Raw genomic sequence first — 18,984 nt, forward strand, 5'->3', positions numbered from 1 at the left:
TCAATGTGGCGGGTGCTAGACACGAGCAAAGTTCGCAACGCTGGCGAAAACGGTGCCTGGCGTGAACGGCAACTGCGGCTCATACAAAGCGCCTAGAACTGTGCGGTTCCTTTCGCGTATAGAGGAAACCATGCTTTACACAGCGTTCAAATCCCGGATGTCGTGCTGTAATGGGTATACAAAGGCCGGAAGTTTCGCAATTTTCCTCCTACTTCGCGATTTTTTTGTGGAAAATCAAACCATCAAATTTTAATGAATATTTCTCCCTGGCAAGGCCTCGTGGAATACTTCAACAGGAAAAATCGCGAGACACATAACTCCTGTAGTCATTGCAGGAAAAAAAGAGGAAGTACGCGATTTTTCCAAAATTCGCTACAATCGAGCGTAAAACACACAATGAAGAGGTCCGAAGAGACGCCTGAAACCAAGGCAGTTTTATAGAACGAGCCTTCCTCTACAACATATAAAAAATCTCGAGATTGTTTTTTCGTATACGGGAGAAATTTTTTTTTTATAGTAGAGGGTATTACGGCCACACTGACCCACGTTACATGTACCCGGTGGGGTGCTAAATTTGTTTCTTGGGCTCCCGTTTTAATGCTTCATATTTCCGATTTTTTTGTGTGTGGTTGGTTTTTAATATGACAACCACGCGGACCAAAGGAACATGGCTCCAATTGAACGCTGTGGAGTTCAAATTCACCAGTATGAATATTATAGGCGCGTAGATGCATGTTCAGCTCACGAAAGTTCCCTTTAACTGTCACATTTAAATGCTGAACAATTCAGCAAAAATATTAACCACGGAAAGTCTAACAAATTATAACGCTAGAGGAAAAGGCGAACGTGCAAAAAAGTCATTTACATGGCAGTACTGGAAACGACGGAATCTCGAGGTGGTGGTTCATCGTCCATGCTGTCCTAGGTTCCAGTGAGGCCCACATATATACAGGGTGTTCAAAATTAAGCTTTCACTAGCACTTTATAAATAGGCGACCAAAAGAAAACTGGAGCAAATTTTTCTGTTCCCTGAGTAAGAAACAGGTGCTACATAATTAGCAGCACCTGTTTCTTACTCAAGTAGCGTAAAGTTATCATCCGGTTTCCTGTCATCGCTGTGTTTGCGTAGCGCACGTGAAAGCTTAATGTTGAACACCCTGTATGAAGCATTGCACCACTCGCGTATGGAAGCATATACCCGCGGATATCCGCAAGAAACTTCTGGGTTCGGATGAAATATGGACACTTGTTGTGATCTGCGGATCGGACGCGGATGATATATCTTTGGAGATTGTTTGGAGATATCTTCGGAGAAAGATATATCGAAGATATATCTTTGGAGATGAAGCGTGAGATTCCTGTAATTTTAACGAGGCATTTAGGAACGTATGCAACACTACTTGAAATACTATAAATAGGTCAAATGCGCCAATTTCTCTAGACCTCGACTCTTGTTTTTCCGTGTTTGCGCCGCGAAGCAACAGTGGCTACAGGGACTCTTGTTTTTTTTTTTTTTTTTTGCTCTGGGATCAAGTGGTATAATAAAAAGCAGCAATGATATACCGTCACTGCTGTATTTTAGGTTGTTGTCTCGTGTCTTTGAGTTTTCAGTTTTTATCGATAACTTTGCTTGTTTCCTTATTTGACTCTGCAGACCACGACGGACATTTCGTGGGAACACGTCGGCTCCCTGATAGCCGTGGACTATATCATATTTGCAAGTAAACGGAGGTAGATAAAAAGTAGACAAATGCAAGTATATAAAAGGCACGTACGCAGGACGAGAATCAAACAAGCAACGAAGCATTTAATACACTGAATGCAAGGAAGGCGCAGAACCAGAATAAAGAGAAAGAATACACTTGGACGTCTCTTCGGTATGGAATGCCATGTATGTAAAGTGAATTTCTTAATGAGAAAAAAAAAACAGGAGTATTGAAGCTGCACGAGGAAGCCAATATGGACGATCAGTGATTGAAAGGCATTGTGAAGCAACAATAATATTGTGATAAAAGATCAGTGCAAATGATTAATGAATTCAGAACAATGCTAGGACAGAATACGACTGTAGCAACAGAGGTTTTCTAGTATGTCCGTTCCAGCTAGTAGTGTTTGTTCGTCTGCTTGTGTTGCCTCACACTTGGGTAGGGTCCCAGACATACAAGGCACACGGGCAGAACAGGACTCAAACAGCAAAGCAATGATTTTTGTCCCAATTACGCTAGGTTGGGGTAAGGAGGTCATGTATAGACCACGTGGGAGCGTGAGGTGTTGGGTAATGCATTCTGGAGTCGGGGCTAAATAAAAAGAATACGTACCGTACAGCAGAGCAAGGAAACCCTACAAGATGGCGCATATGCAGGCAAGCTGGTGGTAGAAGTCCATTATGTAAAAGCCTGAGCCTGGGCACACAGACTGTGTGCTCCTGTGTTGATGTCGTCCCTCTGTGTGCTTTTACCTACTCACTCTTAACGTCCTGGGCAGCTCAGGTAGCGGAGTACGAGCAAGGTATCTGGAACGAAAGAAACAGAAGAATGTCTTAGAAAACACTGTATAGATTGCACTTAAGTCCGGCGACGTAAGTGATTTTCGTTCCAAAGCAGGGAAGTGACCTGATGAATTCAAAAAGGGGAATTCACTTCTCTTTTGAAAGGACGCTCGTGTCCAGAAACTCAGCCGTGAAAGCGGAACCACTGTACTCGGTATCGGTCGACAACCCACATGGACATTTTTTCTTTCTTTTTTTATCGTACGAAAAGGGCTTTGACATTAAATGAAGGGACTTTAAATCCCTTTAAAGACATCACGCCACCGGAGCCTCCGCTGCTCGAGCGTTTTCTTACTTCCTACCCAGCTCATACCACACAACATTCATACCAGGACAACTAAAAGTATGATAATACCAAGACTGCTAATTTCGGGACAATTTATACCAGGACTTCATGCAGTGCTAGCACGATTTATCGCTTGGCATGAGTTGTCAAGGTACAGGTTATGCTAGTCTTGGTCGAGTTTGATACGAGTTGTCTCGTACGAGTTATCCGGCAGGATCTAGTACGCCCCAAAACTATGCGATGCACCTGCACGGTTGCGGCATTCTTTTTCTGAATGCCGCGACTTCACTGTTTCTTAGCCAGTGAGGTTTGGTCGTTCACCAAGAGATGGAATTCCGGCATGCCATCAATGTACGGCGTCTGCATTTCCCATGGATTCCATCGAATGAGAGTCAAGCTGCGCCACTCTATCGCGTGGGGCATTTTGGATACCGCAGTGTGTGGTCTACGAAGAACAACATAAGAGTACAGTTTCGGCATCGACTGGGACCGAAGAGACCATGCCTTTAAGTGGGCTCTGTTGTAGGAGGGTTGGAAGAAGTTCACAAGGGGTGCGGCCGTCCGGGTGGCCATTCTGCGGTCACTCTGCAGGGGCTCGCCCCATTGTCACGCAGGGCTTCCGAGCAGGTACCCTAGTATACTGTCGTAATGTTCTTTTTTTTTTTACGATACTTCCCCGTTAACATATGTGAATTTTGTTAAATCGCGTCTCTAATAAACACGTACCCCGTTTCTTCCGTTTAACAGGCATTGGTATACTGTCACAACTTCTATGGTAGACGGACCCGGTTTAAACCCGGAGGTGTGCATTTATGTTAGTCTCTTGGATGAAGGCTATCCTTTTCCAAACCAACCGAGTGCGTGAGTGGAAATATATTTGAAGCCCTTCCGCACTGCTTGTAGCGTGAAGAAATCTGTACTATCCGCCGCACCCCCGAAACAGGTCAAAACAATTTGTAGGCGGTAATGGCGTATCCTGCACTACTTTTGTACATCGGCCTTGCAATGTTGTGGGGAAGAAAACGTTTAAAGGGTACAAAGTTAAACAGCTCCTTCGACTCCTCTCGTAGCACCCTCTTCCTTCACTTTCCTCCTCGCGCTCTCCGCACTATCGCCGTACGTTCCTCTCTGCTTTCCTCCTCCCATACTTTCATCCTTTGCTTCCCTCCTCGTTCGCTCTGTTCGTTAAGGGTGGCTTAAGGCGGTGTCACACTGGGCCGACAATCTACAGAACCTGTCGACTGACATCCAAAGGCGGCGTGTCCGCGAACCAGTCACACTGCGCATACAAAAGACGGTCGACACAGACATCCGTATGTCGGCCGTCGCCGAATGCCGCTATCGACGGACCCCCCTGACAAACAGGCCTGGCACACTGAATGACAGCGACAACAGACAAGTCCCTTCCTTCAACATGGCGTCCCGAATAAGCCTTTTGGGAAAAGTACGACGAATTGTTGTTTACACTTAGTAGTCATTATCACGAACATCGAGGCCGACACAGACGCAGGTGTATCTCATTCCTTGACGCTATGTCTCCCCTGCTTCAGTTCGCCTTGGAAGGCTTTGCAATGCGCTTTCCGTGGCATATTTGGCCCTTGGCATTCACCTGACGCAATGTCAGGTGAAGTGGGATTGTGTGCACTGTCATGTGTGTTGTTTGCCTTCATGGATCCCTTTTCCGTGTTGCGATTCGTCAACGGTGCTCCGTGTAGTGACTTCGCAACCCTACCTTCGCAACCCCACCCGAAGAGGGACCCCTAGGTTGAACTTCTGGACAATTGGACTCCGCAACCGCAAGTTCAATTTCTTCCGTCTTACTGTTGTACCTTGAACTGTTGAGTCAGCTCTGTCCTCAGAGCTGAGTTTGTAACAACACTTCATGTTCCAACATATCTAGTAGAGTGCTTGTAATAAATTATGCTACCGAAACGAGTGTGCGACTCGCTTACTCAATGATCGGGAGACCTGCATGCCCCGTGCTTAGGCTATGCAAGTTTCAGGCACGGAACGAAGCTTTTAAAATAGTTGCTGTTGTTAAGTAAATGCAAATACTTCTACCATTTAATACCATTCGTGAATAGGCCAAGCCACAATCTATGCCTGAAAAAAAAGGAAAAAAAAACTTTTCGTGCAGTATGTGTCTGTTGTCGGCGGTATACTTTGAGCAACGATCAAACCATTGACGACGCATCGTCAGACATTGTCTGTCTTCCGATTTTGTCATCCAAATGTATCATACAGAAGCGACATTTTGTTGAATTGCGTCTGTCGCTGTCGGTCGGCGCAGTGTCACAGTTGTGTTTTGCAATACAAAGTACGGTGACAACGTCTGTCTTCCGTCGGCGCCATGTCAGTGTCGGTGTCGAGTCGGTCCAGTGTGACAGCGCCTTTAAAGTGAGACGGAGCGGAGCGTAACGACACGAACGACGGCACTCGGTGAAACGCGATACGTCAGCAGCCGTCGGGGGAGCAGAGCATTTGCTCTACATCTGGCGCCGGCCACCGAGCTGTGCACGGCGTGAGCTCTGGTGGGCTCGCGTTTCTCATGCAGGAAGGAAACACAAGGAGCGGCTCTCCGCGCCAGGCTAGCGTAGCCACCCTCTAGCGGTCGCTCGAGTCAACATCGCCCATTGCTTCCTGTCCACCACGTGATCCCCTCTAAAGTTTCGGTTTTGCGATGCTTTGTTTCTCGTGCTGCTCTCCGTATGATTTTGCTTTTTGAAAGTAATTTATTATGAAAACGTGAGCACCATCGTAGAAACGACCTATGGTAATGTGTTACGGCTACGTGTTGTTCGTAAGTACATGGTTAGTTGTTTTACTTTTACTCGGCCTTGTGTGTTGGAGTCATCTTGAATTGTTCATTTGGGACCTCAAGCTGTGCCGCAGATTCATTTCATATCTTCTGTTGTTGTACAAATCTGATTAATGGAACGGCATTCTTTTCCACCTAATCAAGGGACGTACATTCGTTGGAAGTAACCGTTGCAACACGTGATGTTTCCAGTCCCACGGAATCCTTTTGCGTTCTGCACACTGTGACTGGTCTTCTAATAGAATAGTAAACATTCGAACACACAGAAATAAAGCGCAGGCACGCGTTCAACTTAATACTGCCATATAAGCTGTGACACAACTACAGCTCGCGTCGTCTGCTCTGCTGGCGCCATGCTGTCTGGAGGGTCACGTGAGCGGTCAAGTGGTAGACAGGAGTATCCCAGAATACAATGCGAAGCCGGATACGCTCGTCCCGTCGGAAGGGCCGCTCCTTGTGTTTCATTCCTCCATGGCATTTTCCATTATGGCGTCGCCCATTCTCATTGTCCTGGACTCTCTGTTAATTTGTTTTGCCCACACCGGCCTTGTGACGTCACCCGCGGAAACTGGTCTAGAGAATACACTACCGATGGTCTATAGACGCGCGACTTTCTTCTTCAACTGAATGTGCACATTGGGGGTCCCAACCCTATTACAGCAGTACAAGCAAACGCAATGGGAAAACGGATTGTTTTCCGTCGAATTCCAGCACGAGTGTACAGTTGCCAGGTATGACCGCTTTCCCTAAGTTACAAAGCGAGAAAACCTTTGATGGCTTTTTCGTTAGATTATGACCCCGGTAGGATTAAGATGAGGAAGAGTGGCGTAGCGATAGGTTCCTGTAGGCACGGAGTTATGGCTGCGACGGGCGAAGACTACGCCTGACTCTAAACAAGCTTCTAAAACGCCGGTACTTGTCAACGCTGGTGGGGGCGCCTAAGAGCTGCGTTCCAAGATGACACACATTTAGCCACCATGAGTTTGTGACATCATGGTATTCTTCCTGATCCACATGAAAATGAAGGGAAGCGAATTCGACCCGCACATTTAGATATGGCAAAGAAAACGTGCAAAGAATGCCTACGAGAAGACTGTAGAAGTGTTCCTTTTATTTTTCGCGCATTTATCCACAATCGCGATTTTAAGTTCCCGCGGATTACTTTGGCCATATCAGGGCAAAAATCGTGCTGCGTTCTACGCTGTACCGTGATTACCTTGACCCTTTCTACTCCATGCAGCATAGAAAGTTGAAGCAAGCCGCAGAAGAATGGTTTCTCCCATCATGCAAGATGTAAAGAAATGTAAATCGATCACGCTTTCGTTACCCCTACAAACACATTGCATTGTACACGTATATTCCACCATACGCTCTAAGCTAAGCGTCCGCCGCGCCACGGAAAATCGTGGCGCCAGCCATAGGAACTAGTTGTGTGAGTCCGCTCGGTTTTCGATTGCTATTCGTACGCTGTCAATCGTCACCTTGCATCGCTGACGCCGCACCTGAACTGATAACTGCGAAAAGTAATGCCGTACCGCCCAATCTGGTGCGTCCTTGGGTGTACAAAAACGTATGATAGTGCCGGGTATGGGGAAAACAAAGGTCCCTGGTTGTGTGGGCAGAAAAATGGTCCCCCAGGCTCCTACGCGCCCAAAAATACAAGGGTGTGGTTGCCGATAACTGATGAAACACGTCACAGCCGATCGAGTTTTACCATTCGCTCTCCCCATTTGTTGAAAAAGGAGGTATAGACCTTTTCTCGTATGTTTTGATAATAAAATGTGCACGCGAATGTAATTGCTTTTATTTTCGCCATTGAATGACGTGCTGCTTTTATTTTTCATAAACATCGATGTTAATTAAGAAACCTGTGTCCCCCAATTTTAACAAATCAGGGGGCTTAATCGCTTCATTGTTGTTACGGTCGTTACAAGCTAACGAGTGGCGGGAAATTCAAAAAGGTGGGCACGTGACACATTGCGCGTGACGTGTACCACGGCCTTCACGTATCGCGCGAAGAGTGCCGTGCACATGTTGTATCACATGCCCACCTTTTTAAATTTCCCGCCACTCGTTAGCTTGTAACGACCGTAACGACGATGAAGCGATTAAGCCCCCAGGAGGGCGAATGATAGCATTTGTCGGCTATGATTAGTTTCATCGAGTTTCCAGAGTGACTGCTCTATTTTTGTGCACACGGAACCCCGTTGGACCATTATTTCCGCCCACGCAACCAGGGACCATTTTTTTTCGGGACCCGACAACGCCCCACGGGGTACAAGGTTCTAGAGTTTCCCGCCAAATCCACACGAAGTGGACATGAGAAGAAAATTAATGTCAGCCGTCAAAGGTACACGTGTCACAAAATAAGCTATTGTTGTGTACACAGAACCCCGTTGGACCATTGTTTCCGCCACGCAACCAGGGACCATTTTTTTCGGGACCCGAGAACGCCCCACGGGGTACAAGGTTCTAGAGTTTCCCGCCAAATCCACACGAAGTGGACATGAGAAGAAAATTAATGTCAGCCGTCAAACGTACACGTGTCACAAAATAGGCTACTTTTGTGTACACGGAACCCCGTTGGACAATTGTTTCCGCCACGCAACCAGGGACCATTTTTTTCGGGACCCGAGAACGCCCCACGGGGTACAAGGTTCTAGAGTTTCCCGCCAAATCCACACGAAGTGGACATGAGAAGAAAATTAATGTCAGCCGTCAAACGTACACGTGTCACAAAATAAGCTATTGTTGTGTACACAGAACCCCGTTGGACCATTGTTTCCGCCACGCAACAAGGGACCATTTTTTTCGGGACCCGAGAACGCCCCACGGGGTACAAGGTTCTAGAGTTTCCCGCCAAATCCACACGAAGTGGACATGAGAAGAAAATTAATGTCAGCCGTCAAACGTACACGTGTCACAAAATAAGCTACTTTTGTGTACACGGAACCCCGTTGGACAATTGTTTCCGCCACGCAACCAGGGACCATTTTTTTCGGGACCCGAGAACGCCCCACGGGGTACAAGGTTCTAGAGTTTCCCGCCAAATCCACACGAAGTGGACATGAGAAGAAAATTAATGTCAGCCGTCAAACGTACACGCGTCACAAAATAAGCTGTTTTTGTGTACACGGAACCCCGTTGGACCATTGTTTCCGCCACGCAACCAGGGACCATTTTTTTCGGGACCCGAGAACGCCCCACAGGGTACAAGGTTCTAGAGTTTCCCGCCAAATCCACACGAAGTGGACATGAGAAGAAAATTAATGTCAGCCGTCAAGCGTACACGTGTCACAAAATAAGCTGTTTTTGTGTACACGGAACCCCGTTGGACCATTGTTTCCGCCACGCAACCAGGGACCATTTTTTTCGGGACCCGAGAACGCCCCACGGGGTACAAGGCTCTAGAGTTTCCCGCCAAATCCACACGAAGTGGACATGAGAAGAAAATTAATGTCAGCCGTCAAACGTACACGCGTCACAAAATAAGCTATTTTTGTGTACACGGAACCCCGTTCGGCCATTATTTCCGCCCACGAAACCAGGGACTATTTTTTTCGGGACCCGAGAACGTCCCACGGGGTACAAGGTTCTAGAGTTTCCCGCCAAATCCACACGAAGTGTACATGAGAAGAAAATTAATGTCAGCCGTCAAACGTACACGCGTCACAAAATAAGCTATTTTTGTGTACACGGAACCCCATTCGGCCATTATTTCCACCCACGAAACCAGGGACTATTTTTTTCGGGACCCGAGAACGCCCCACGGGGTACAAGGTTCTAGAGTTTCCCGCCAAATCCACACGAAGTGGACATGAGAAGAAAATTAATGTCAGCCGTCAAACGTACACGTGTCACAAAATAAGCTATTTTTGTGTACCCGGAACCCCGTTGGACCATTATTTCCGCCCACGAAACCAGGGACTATTTTTTTTCGGGACCCGAGAACGTCCCACGGGGTACAAGGTTCTAGAGTTTCCCGCCAAATCCACACGAAGTGTACATGAGAAGAAAATTAATGTCAGCCGTCAAACGTACACGTGTCACAAAATAAGCTGTTTTTGTGTACACGGAACCCCGTTGGACCATTGTTTCCGCCACGCAACCAGGGACCATTTTTTTCGGGACCCGAGAACGCCCCACGGGGTACAAGGTTCTAGAGTTTCCCGCCAAATCCACACGAAGTGGACATGAGAAGAAAATTAATGTCAGCCGTCAAACGTACACGCGTCACAAAATAAGCTATTTTTGTGTACACGGAACCCCGTTCGGCCATTATTTCCGCCCACGAAACCAGGGACTATTTTTTTTCGGGACCCGAGAACGTCCCACGGGGTACAAGGTTCTAGAGTTTCCCGCCAAATCCACACGAAGTGGACATGAGAAGAAAATTAATGTCAGCCGTCAAACGTACACGTGTCACAAAATAAGCTATTTTTGTGTACCCGGAACCCCGTTGGACCATTATTTCCGCCCACGAAACCAGGGACTATTTTTTTTCGGGACCCGAGAACGTCCCACGGGGTACGAGGTTCTAGAGTTTCCCGCCAAATCCACACGAAGTGGACATGAGAAGAAAATTAATGTCAGCCGTCAAACGTACACGCGTCACAAAATAAGCTGTTTTTGTGTACACGGAACCCCGTTGGACCATTGTTTCCGCCACGCAACCAGGGACCATTTTTTTCGGGACCCGAGAACGCCCCACGGGGTACAAGGTTCTAGAGTTTCCCGCCAAATCCACACGAAGTGGACATGAGAAGAAAATTGATGTCAGCCGTCAAACATACACGTGTCACAAAATAAGCTGTTTTTGTGTACACGGAACCTCGTTGGACCATTGTTTCCGCCACGCAACCAGGGACCATTTTTTCGGGACCCGAGAACGCCCCACGGGGTACAAGGTTCTAGAGTTTACCGCCAAATCCACACGAAGTGGACATGAGAAGAAAATTAATGTCAGCCGTCAAACGTACACCTGTCACAAAATAAGCTATTTTTGTGTACACGGAACCCCGTTGGACCATTGTTTCCGCCACGCAACCAGGGACCATTTTTTTCGGGACCCGAGAACGCCCCACGGGGTACAAGGCTCTAGAGTTTCCCGCCAAATCCACACGAAGTGGACATGAGAAGAAAATTAATGTCAGCCGTCAAACGTACACGTGTCACAAAATAAGCTATTTTTGTGTACACGGAACCCCGTTGGACCATTGTTTCCGCCACGCAACCAGGGACCATTTTTTTCGGGACCCGAGAACGCCCCACGGGGTACAAGGTTCTAGAGTTTACCGCCAAATCCACACGAAGTGGACATGAGAAGAAAATTAATGTCAGCCGTCAAACGTACACCTGTCACAAAATAAGCTATTTTTGTGTACACGGAACCCCGTTGGACCATTGTTTCCGCCACGCAACCAGGGACCATTTTTTTCGGGACCCGAGAACGCCCCACGGGGTACAAGGTTCTAGAGTTTCCCGCCAAATCCACACGAAGTGGACATGAGAAGAAAATTAATGTCAGCCGTCAAACGTACACGTGTCACAAAATAAGCTATTTTTGTGTACCCGGAACCCCGTTGGACCATTATTTCCGCCCACGAAACCAGGGACTATTTTTTTTCGGGACCCGAGAACGTCCCACGGGGTACAAGGTTCTAGAGTTTCCCGCCAAATCCACACGAAGTGTACATGAGAAGAAAATTAATGTCAGCCGTCAAACGTACACGTGTCACAAAATAAGCTGTTTTTGTGTACACGGAACCCCGTTGGACCATTGTTTCCGCCACGCAACCAGGGACCATTTTTTTCGGGACCCGAGAACGCCCCACGGGGTACAAGGCTCTAGAGTTTCCCGCCAAATCCACACGAAGTGGACATGAGAAGAAAATTAATGTCAGCCGTCAAACGTACACGTGTCACAAAATAAGCTATTTTTGTGTACACGGAACCCCGTTGGACCATTGTTTCCGCCCACGAAACCAGGGACTATTTTTTTTCGGGACCCGAGAACCTCCAACGGGGTACAAGGTTCTAGAGTTTCCCGCCAAATCCACACGAAGTGGACATGAGAAGAAAATTAATGTCAGCCGTCAAACGTACACGCGTCACAAAATAAGCTGTTTTTGTGTACACGGAACCCCGTTGGACCATTGTTTCCGCCACGCAACCAGGGACCATTTTTTTCCGGACCCGAGAACGCCCCACGGGGTACAAGGCTCTAGAGTTTCCCGCCAAATCCACACGAAGTGGACATGAGAAGAAAATTAATATCAGCCGTCAAACGTACACGCGTCACAAAATAAGCTATTTTTGTGTACACGGAACCCCGTTCGGCCATTATTTCCGCCCACGAAACCAGGGACTATTTTTTTCGGGACCCGAGAACGTCCCACGGGGTACAAGGTTCTAGAGTTTCCCGCCAAATCCACACGAAGTGTACATGAGAAGAAAATTAATGTCAGCCGTCAAACGTACACGCGTCACAAAATAAGCTATTTTCGTGTACACGGAACCCCGTTCGGCCATTATTTCCGCCCACGAAACCAGGGACTATTTTTTTCGGGACCCGAGAACGCCCCATGGGGTACAAGGTTCTAGAGTGTCCCGCCAAATCCACACGAAGTGGACATGAGAAGAAAATTAATGTCAGCCGTCAAACGTACACGTGTCACAAAATAAGCTATTTTTGTGTACCCGGAACCCCGTTGGACCATTATTTCCGCCCACGAAACCAGGGACTATTTTTTTTCGGGACCCGAGAACGTCCCACGGGGTACAAGGTTCTAGAGTTTCCCGCCAAATCCACACGAAGTGTACATGAGAAGAAAATTAATGTCAGCCGTCAAACGTACACGTGTCACAAAATAAGCTGTTTTTGTGTACACGGAACCCCGTTGGACCATTGTTTCCGCCACGCAACCAGGGACCATTTTTTTCGGGACCCGAGAATGCCCCACGGGGTACAAGGCTCTAGAGTTTCCCGCCAAATCCACACGAAGTGGACATGAGAAGAAAATTAATGTCAGCCGTCAAACGTACACGTGTCACAAAATAAGCTATTTTTGTGTACACGGAACCCCGTTGGACCATTGTTTCCGCCCACGAACCCAGCGACTATTTTTTTCGGGACCCGAGAACGCCCCACGGGGTACAAGGTTCTAGAGTTTCCCGCCAAATCCACACGAAGTGGACATGAGAAGAAAATTAATGTCAGCCGTCAAACGTACACGCGTCACAAAATAAGCTATTTTTGTGTACACGGAACCCCGTTCGGCCATTATTTCCGCCCACGAAACCAGGGACTATTTTTTTTCGGGACCCGAGAACGTCCCACGGGGTACAAGGTTCTAGAGTTTCCCGCCAAATCCACACGAAGTGGACATGAGAAGAAAATTAATGTCAGCCGTCAAACGTACACGTCTCAAAAAATAAGCTATTTTTGTGTACCCAGAACCCCGTTGGACCATTATTTCCGCCCACGAAACCAGGGACTATTTTTTTTCGGGACCCGAGAACGTCCCACGGGGTACAAGGTTCTAGAGTTTCCCGCCAAATCCACACGAAGTGGACATGAGAAGAAAATTAATGTCAGCCGTCAAACGTACACGCGTCACAAAATAAGCTGTTTTTGTGTACACGCAACCCCGTTGGACCATTGTTTCCGCCACGCAACCAGGGACCATTTTTTTCGGGACCCGAGAACGCCCCACGGGGTACAAGGTTCTAGAGTTTCCCGCCAAATCCACACGAAGTGGACATGAGAAGAAAATTAATGTCAGCCGTCAAACGTACACGTGTCACAAAATAAGCTGTTTTTGTGTACACGGAACCCCGTTGGACCATTGTTTCCGCCACGCAACCAGGGAGCATTTTTTTCGGGACCCGAGAACGCCCCACGGGGTACAAGGTTCTAGAGTTTACCGCCAAATCCACACGAAGTGGACATGAGAAGAAAATTAATGTCAGCAGTCAAACGTACACCTGTCACAAAATAAGCTATTTTTGTGTACACGGAACCCCGTTGGACCATTGTTTCCGCCACGCAACCAGGGACCATTTTTTCCGGGACCCGAGAACGCCCCACGGGGTACAAGGCTCTAGAGTTTCCCGCCAAATCCACACGAAGTGGACATGAGAAGAAAATTAATGTCAGCCGTCAAACGTACACGTGTCACAAAATAAGCTATTTTTGTGTACACGGAACCCCGTTGGACCATTGTTTCCGCCACGCAACCAGGGACCATTTTTTTCGGGACCCGAGAACGCCCCACGGGGTACAAGGTTCTAGAGTTTACCGCCAAATCCACACGAAGTGGACATGAGAAGAAAATTAATGTCAGCCGTCAAACGTACACCTGTCACAAAATAAGCTATTTTTGTGTACACGGAACCCCGTTGGACCATTGTTTCCGCCACGCAACCAGGGACCATTTTTTTCGGGACCCGAGAACGCCCCACGGGGAAGAAGGCTCTAGAGTTTCCCGCCAAATCCACACGAAGTGGACATGAGAAGAAAATTAATGTCAGCCGTCAAACGTACACGTGTCACAAAATAAGCTGTTTTTGTGTACACGGAACCCCGTTGGACCATTGTTTCCGCCTCGCAACCAGGGACCATTTTTTTCGGGACCCGAGAACGCCCACGGGGTACAAGGTTCTAGAGTTTCCCGCCAAATCCACACGAAGTGGACATGAGAAGAAAATTAATGTCAGCCGTCAAACGTACACCTGTCACAAAATAAGCTATTTTTGTGTACACGGAACCCCGTTGGACCATTGTTTCCGCCACGCAACCAGGGACCATTTTTTTCGGGACCCGAGAACGCCCCACGGGGTACAAGGTTCTAGAGTTTCCCGCCAAATCCACACGAAGTGGACATGAGAAGAAAATTAATGTCAGCCGTCAAACGTACACCTGTCACAAAATAAGCTATTTTTGTGTACACGGAACCCCGTTGGACCATTGTTTCCGCCACGCAACCAGGGACCATTTTTTTCGGGACCCGAGAACGCCCACGGGGTACAAGGTTCTAGAGTTTCCCGCCAAATCCACACGAAGTGGACATGAGAAGAAAATTAATGTCAGCCGTCAAACGTACACCTGTCACAAAATAAGCTATTTTTGTGTACACGGAACCCCGTTGGACCATTGTTTCCGCCACGCAACCAGGGACCATTTTTTTCGGGACCCGAGAACGCCCCACGTGGTACAAGGTTCTAGAGTTTCCCGCCAAATCCACACGAAGTGGACATGAGAAGAAAATTAATGTCAGCCGTCAAACGTACACCTGTCACAAAATAAGCTATTTTTGTGTACACGGAACCCCGTTGGACCATTGTTTCCGCCACGCAACCAGGGACCATTTTCTTCGGGACTCGAGAACGCCCCACGGGGTACAAGGTTCTAGAGTTTCCCGCCAAATCCACACGAAGTGGACATGAGAAGAAAATTAATGTCAGCCGTCAAACGTACACCTGTCACAAAATAAGCTATTTTTGTGTACACGGAACCCCGTTGGACCATTGTTTCCGCCACGCAACCAGGGACCATTTTCTTCGGGACTCGAGAACGCCCCACGGGGTACAAGGTTCTAGAGTTTCCCGCCAAATCCACACGAAGTGGACATGAGAAGAAAATTAATGTCAGCCGTCAAACGTACACCTGTCACAAAATAAGCTATTTTTGTGTACACGGAACCCCGTTGGACCATTGTTTCCGCCACGCAACCAGGGACCATTTTCTTCGGGACTCGAGAACGCCCCACGGGGTACAAGGTTCTAGAGTTTCCCGCCAAATCCACACGAAGTGGACATGAGAAGAAAATTAATGTCGGCCGTCAAACGTACACGTGTCACAAAATAAGTTACTCCGTGGATTCTATCTGTCTTCTTTTATGCCAATGATCCTAATTGCTTGCCGTGATCAGACCGTATATCGTTCGTGTTGCGTTGAGTGATGTGATGTATGTTCTCCATTCAGAACCGAATTTCCGATTAGCTTGGACCTTTTCGCTTTTCCTGACTCAGCTAAAGATAATTCTGCATCCCTGTGCTGTAGGTGCAACCTTTGCAAGGTTGCTGTAAAAAGTATAAAAGAAAACACAAGCAAGTTCAGTGCTCACGAAGAAAAGGTAAAAGAATTGGAATAACGCTGACATGCCTGATTCGGCATGCCTTATAGTCTGATGACCGCTGAGGACCGAAACTAGTCGTTCGGAGTTTGAAGCGACTGAAATCCACAAAGTTACACACAATTTCGATGTTCATGACGCCCGCCATACACTTTTGACTGGTTTTCATATCGGACGACTCACACAAAAAGTTGGCTTTCCCACCGCTACGTGGCTGCGCAAAGCGCCACCTTTAGTCTGTGCACGAGGCGTATACCACGAAGCCGCAACATGCCTTTCTCCGCCTTCTCAAAGCCAACTTGTATGATAATACGACATCTCAACCAAACTGTTCAGTGCCCTGAGTGATAATGCATAAGAACTGGCTGACATGCAGGTACTATGGCCTCCTGCAGGGTCCTAAAAGGCCATTGTACAGGATCTTTTCCCCCATTACCCATGTGAGGAGAATAAAGGGATTGACCTAAGACGCCGCCATCCCCGTGAACAACGGATGTCTTAGTAAAGGTCACGACAAAAGTTTACGGAACACACGAGCACTGTACTTTCACCTCGGCACGACACCCTCGCGGCAAGCGCAAGCTGGCAAAGTCAGGCCAGCTCACTGCCTCAGAGGGGTGGACGACTGCGCCATTAGCGACACACTGCGGTAGTTTCGGTACGGTGCCCGCAAGGTGAGTTGATTTAACTGTTGTGCTCGCCAATGGCACGTGACTCAAAGATTGCCAAGACGGGGAGTTAGGCGGTATCACCGTGATAACAAGGATGAATCGTGGTGGCAGCACTTTACAGTGTATTGCTTTTATTGGAGAGCCCTGACAGACAAGAGAAAGAAAGATAGCTTGTAAACAGTTCATTTATTATGGAACTCCCCAAGCAGCACAATGCACTGAAAGTCGAGTGCAATAGGGGTGGAGGGTATTTGTTTTATCAGTGTTCTTTAGTTTCGCGAATCTGTTCAAGGCCTTCCACCTACCCGTCCACCCCTATTGCACTTGATTTGCAGTACATTTCGGGTCAGTGGTGACCAGCTGATAAACAATTGACGCTAACATAGATGATTGATTGATTGATTGTAATCCAACTCACTTCACGGGCACATACAAGAGTATTAACACCGAAACTACCTCAGTGTGTCGCTAAGAGAGCAGTCGTCCACCCCTCTGACGCAGTGAACTGGCCTCATTTCGCCAGTTCCCGCTTGCCGCTAGGGTGTCGTGCAGAGGTGAAAGTACACAGCTCGCGTGTTCCGTAAACTTTTGTCGTGACCTGTACGTGCCGAAATATGCCCAAGTATTTACCGCGGCACGATATGCAAGGGCAAAACACCCCCGGGAACCTGTGTCGCGAATCACTCCTCAAAGCAGCTTTGTTCGAAAACGCGAAAATATTTTCCACGCGAAAAAAAAAAGTCTATAGTAATAGTATAGGTACAAGTTCCTCGGCCTGATATTTGCCGGAGCGCGTCTATTTTGTGATCGAGGTATCACATATCATATTTTATGACAGAGTCAAAAACGGAACATAAACAAGATCCCATGACTTGGAGATGACGTTTTGTGTGACGTGAGCCAGGACACGACAGCGATATCGACACGAGCGAACTCTTGCTGGTGGTTAAAAAAAAAAATTGTAACATTGTGCCAACCTTGCGCGAACTTAGTGGATCAATGTGGCCAGACGTGTGGCAGATCGCGCAAACTATGACGGCGCACTTCTCAAAACTTAGAAATCAACTTTATGATACTTCACAAGTAGAAGCAACACTTTGAGAGAACACAGTGTGGATACATGGATTTCAATGACATAAGTACATTAGAGCCGCCAATACTATTGATAGAAGAAACCTCAGCGATGGGTGACAAAGAAAAACAAACACGACATGGCTGTGTCGCCCATCGCAGAGGCTTGCTCAAGCTGAGGTTACTCCAACAGCTAGTCTGCATCTCCGTCATATTATGTATAGGTCCTGGAGACACGTGACTTATTCCGTTGTTTGGTCTGGCAACCCAGGAGTGTCCGAAGGAGGAATGAAATCGATACTTTGCAGATGCGGACGTATAAAGAAGGAATAAGGAACGATTGATTGATTGATTGATCGAATGGTGAAGGCAAAAATGTAGATGCTAGTCCCAAAGCAGTCGATATTGGCTACTCCAGCACGCATTATTCGGGACTCGTTTATCAGTAAAATAAATTTGTCTTTTAAACTTTATTTTCTGCGACTTTATTGGCACGTCGCAGATACAGACCATCGACTTTGGAAAGTTTACTTTCAAAGTTAGATTTATGAGATTCATTTCTCAATTTAGTCTATTTTTACATTGTTTACTTCAGCGTCGTCCCATTGTTCCGATTATAGGTTCTGTATAAAGGCCGACAACTGTATCCCTTTAGGAAGGAACTTGTAACGTCATTTGACTTTTTTTTTTCTCTCTATCTTGGCAGGGAGGCGGAAGACTCCCATTTTGAACAGATCAGAAGACGAAATAACATTCTGAATGACAGAAGGCTGTGACAGAACTTACCTTATTCGATGTTATAGAAGTGTACAAGCGTCGCAGTTCCCCTGGGTGCCCTTGGTTGGATGAAAGAGTGTCGTCGAATGGCTCAACGAATACCTTCTACGCCAAAGTAAAAAATAAAGAAATAAATGTCGAGGGAATGTGAGCGTGACCAGGGTCACAGGGACCAACTATGTTATGTGGCTCACTGTAACATCGCCACCACGGAGCCTATAGCAGTATTAGAGTCTCACGTACCTTTGTTGGACATCACGTGATGTTCGTCCAAGTACCCCACGGATCACGTGTCAGTCTTTGGACCCTGCACTGATGGTTTCCTGGTTCGTCGTCATGGCTTTTCCAAGGTCAGACCAATGTCCCTCCTGTAACGTGCCACGCGACTTAAAAACTGCCCTGATGATCTGCCATCGTTCGAGATGAGACGTGACGTCACAAGCGTGGCGGAAAGCGTGTTTTCTCTCCATATAAGGCCCGCTCCATGCTTTGTAATTACATACTTCACTTGACGTTCCAAGGTGTATATAGTACAAAGCATGTACAAAACGTTGATTGGTGGAGAGCCGAGGTCCACTTTTAGAGTGGAATAATACCAAAACCAGCTGGCGTGGCATAGTGGTTAGGATGATCGCTTTGCTATACCGAGATTGGGACGTGACACGGGTCCGAATCCT

General features: G+C 47.4%; 1 protein-coding gene across 4 annotated transcripts in view; it reads right to left on the reverse strand.

Annotated features, from left to right (window-relative positions):
* LOC135376519 (uncharacterized) overlaps positions 1-18,984 on the reverse strand; it is a 30,641-nt gene that overhangs the window by 9,256 nt on the left and 2,401 nt on the right. For 2 of the 4 annotated variants that reach the window (XM_064609031.1, XM_064609033.1), the window contains exons 2-4: positions 18,551-18,675; positions 18,317-18,412; positions 2,319-2,512 (exon numbers count right to left, since the gene is read on the reverse strand). The gene's annotated coding sequence lies outside the window, so the exon portion shown is untranslated. The remainder of the gene's footprint in view (positions 1-2,318; positions 2,513-18,316; positions 18,413-18,550; positions 18,676-18,984) is intronic. The other 2 variants (XM_064609032.1, XM_064609034.1) reach the window with 2 other exon arrangements.

The sequence above is a fragment of the Ornithodoros turicata genome, unplaced genomic scaffold (assembly GCF_037126465.1).
Source record: "Ornithodoros turicata isolate Travis unplaced genomic scaffold, ASM3712646v1 ctg00001142.1, whole genome shotgun sequence".
In the NCBI taxonomy this organism is placed as follows: domain Eukaryota; kingdom Metazoa; phylum Arthropoda; class Arachnida; order Ixodida; family Argasidae; genus Ornithodoros; species Ornithodoros turicata.